The sequence below is a fragment of the Gavialis gangeticus genome, unplaced genomic scaffold (genome assembly GCF_001723915.1).
Source record: "Gavialis gangeticus isolate Ggan-Ray unplaced genomic scaffold, GavGan_comp1, whole genome shotgun sequence".
NCBI lineage: Eukaryota > Metazoa > Chordata > Crocodylia > Gavialidae > Gavialis > Gavialis gangeticus.
Window position 1 is genome coordinate 14,290,543 of NW_017729014.1, and position 3,042 is coordinate 14,293,584.

Sequence of the window (3,042 nt, forward strand, 5' to 3'; positions counted from 1 at the left end):
GTGCTCTCTTGGGTATGGGTTTTAGGTCTAGAAGCCACCATGAAATGCTCCCCTCTCTGCTGGGAAAGAACAAGAGCGTGTATGGGAAGAATGAAATGGGGGGGCATGGTCCAGATGTCACGCCGGCCAGGACAGTAGGCAGATACAGTTTGCGCTGAATGTATAAGTTGTTTAGTGTTGCTGGCATTGGCTATTGATTTGTATCACAGCACTCACCAGACCCCCCGACCGGATGGACCCCATTGTGCAACTAAGCGCATTTGCAGCCCCTAATTCCCATAGAACAAAATGAAAGTTAGAGAAACCTCAATCTCGACTCTTCAGTGGAAAGGCCAGTTTGGCAGCAATGCCAACTCCAGCCTTTTTGTTGTACTGCAGTCTTGCTGCCCCAGCTCCAGATATCATCTGATGGTACCAGAAAGCTCTTGTTTCTTCCGAGTAAGTCTCTTGCCCTCGTGGTCACAGAGGAGAGCTTGAAAATGGGATCTGAATGTACCCTGAAGCCAAAAAGCCAGGTAGAACAAGACCAAATATCACTCAGAATTAAGAAAATCTCTCCTGATTCGGGGGGACTTGAGTTGTGACATTTGCACGCTACTTGGCCTGCATTTTCATCCTGATTTTAAAATCTTTCGGACATGTGAAACATGCAAGCGACTGCATTGCAGCCGAATTGCTCGAACGCAATTCTGGGACTTCCAGAATAGGCCTTTTGGAATCGGTCTGCAAAGTGTGGCTGGCCAGACTTGGCTCTAGTTGCCACGCTGCAGACCCTTCTTGGTTTGAATCCCTTGATGTGCACGGATGAAGGAGTGATTTGGCTGGCTAGTGTCCAAGAAAACACCTCCTCGCTTCCTTGCCGTATTATAAATTCTGGTAACTGTTTCTTAAGCCCTGGGGTTACTTCCAAATACCATAGCTACTTAATCCGCAATATTTACTTATCTCAGCAGGAAACTGTAAGGACTAAGTTTGTGTTGCGAGTTACCTTAAACACCTCCCCCCAAGCCAGCGAACAAGACTGGTGGTCTGTAAAGACCAGGCACGGGGATATCCAATATCCATGGTGGATTCTTGTGGTTTCTGTGTTAGTGCATCATTCTTCCCTGGTTAATCTCTAATCCTCAAACATGAAACTCTCTGTATACAAAGACAAATATGTTACAACCGATAGAAGAAACAGAAGTTAATGTTAGATAAACATCCATGAATGACTACTGGCCACAAATTTACTTTTTGAACAGATTAACCATTAAGAAAGAACAGACCCAGGCACAATGCTGACATTAGCACCAAGACCTGCTAATCTTTCCTTTCTCCAGAGGAAGGGATTTTAGATCTAGATCTTCCCTCCACGCTCTGCTCATGGTCACAGCCTGGGAGCTAGGATGCTTCCTCTAGAGCCCAATGTGTTGGCGTTCTTCTGTCTCCTAATTTCTGGGATTTGTTTTAGTCTCACGTCCTAGTCTGACCTGATCTCTGTGTTGAACGGAGCTTGTAGTACAAGCTTCGTAGGGGTCAGGCCCTTTAGGGAAGACACGGGTCCTTACCGCTAGGATTCATTACTGGGATGCAGCAGGGCTTTGCCTGCAGAGGTCTGGATTTGGCTGTGGATGAGTCAAGGGCATGGAGGCGAAGTGCTTTGCTAACCGAGTTGAGCTAAGTGGCGATTGGGAATGGAGAGCATTGTGGACAGGGATTTGTTTTCAAGGCCGATGCTTCTGCCTGCTCCGGCTCGCTCCCCGAGTAGGAAGCCTCATTCCTGAGCCACTTCCCCTGCCACCCTGGTTCTTTTGTAAAACAGCCCCAGCCCGGGATCGGGCCACTCCTGGCACTTGCTTGTATGGAAATCTCTCTAATCGCACTTAAGCTTAGGCTGTTCCCATTGGCAGAGCTCATTTTATTTTCCTATTTAAGGGAGGATTTCCACGGTTTGGGGGAAATCTCTCTCTCACTTGCATTTCTCTTGAAATACATTCTTGCAAAGCTTCTCTCCAAAAAAGCCCTCTCCTTTTCCAATCCTCTTCAGTCACAGGGAACCCCATAAAACACTATTTCTCTCCCAGTATTCATTGGCCGTGCAAAGAGGGGACTTGCTGGGATGTGAATGTCTCATTAGCTGCACCCTAATCTTTTTTTCTCCCCTGCCTTGTTTTTTGGGGATAGCCAGGGAGTTGCCAGAGAAGCCTCCTTAATTGTGTTTGATGAACAGTAGTGAGTGCAAGAGGCTGTCAGGGAACCCCAGTTCAGTCTAATCCCATGCAAGGAGCAAACTGCATCCCTACCCTCCCTTGAGCTGCTGGGTCACCCGTGGCCCAGAACTTCCCCCTAAGGTGGCGGGAGGACAGCTCTTCCTGGGGGTGAATGCAAGGATTCCTCGCAGATCAGAGGAGAGAAGCTGCCTTTTACGGTCCTCCTTCTTCACTCTCTGCTCGCTGGCTGATTGCCATTTCTCTTTCTCAAGTGCTCAGAGGGGCAGGGCTGCGTACAGCCGAGCGGTTGGTTTTTGAAGCCAGCTTCTGCTAGGACTGCATCAGGCAGAGCAGATTGCTTTGGAAGCACTTACTTTCCCAGCCCACCACCTTTCATCGCACGGTGCCTCGCAGCAGGTTGGAGGAGGAGGAGGAGGCATAGCTGTGTTTGCTTTCTGTGGCATCAGTTAACATGGGCAGGAGTGGTATTCAATTCCCTGCAAGCTGGGAGAACCTGGAAACTGGGGAAGAGAGAGCCTGGGACTGGAGCATCCTTGTGGAAAAGCTTGGCTTAACCACCTTCATCTGTATTCTGTAGCATCTGCTCACCCTCTGTGTGCTTGTGGGGCGTCTAGCTTCAAACGGGGGGAGGCAACTGAAGGAGCATCTAGATGTGTACTACAGACGGATGCTCTGTAGAGGAATTCCCCATGTCCATAACAACAGTACAGGATGATTTGTTAATAGGAGTGCAGGACTTGATGGACTGGATCAGAGCCCTGCTCTGTCTAGTCGGGTATCTGGTGTCGAACAGTGGCCAGTGCTGCAGGGAAGGTGTAGGGGAAGGTAG

The 3,042-nt window shown here is 49.0% G+C and overlaps 1 protein-coding gene across 1 annotated transcript in view; it reads left to right on the forward strand.

Moving 5' to 3' along the window:
* The first annotated feature begins 846 nt into the window (after positions 1–846).
* AGRN (agrin) overlaps positions 847–3,042 on the forward strand; it is a 227,260-nt gene continuing 225,064 nt past the window's right edge. The window contains exons 1-2 of the mRNA XM_019511804.1: positions 847–851; positions 2,530–2,533. The gene's annotated coding sequence lies outside the window, so the exon portion shown is untranslated. The remainder of the gene's footprint in view (positions 852–2,529; positions 2,534–3,042) is intronic.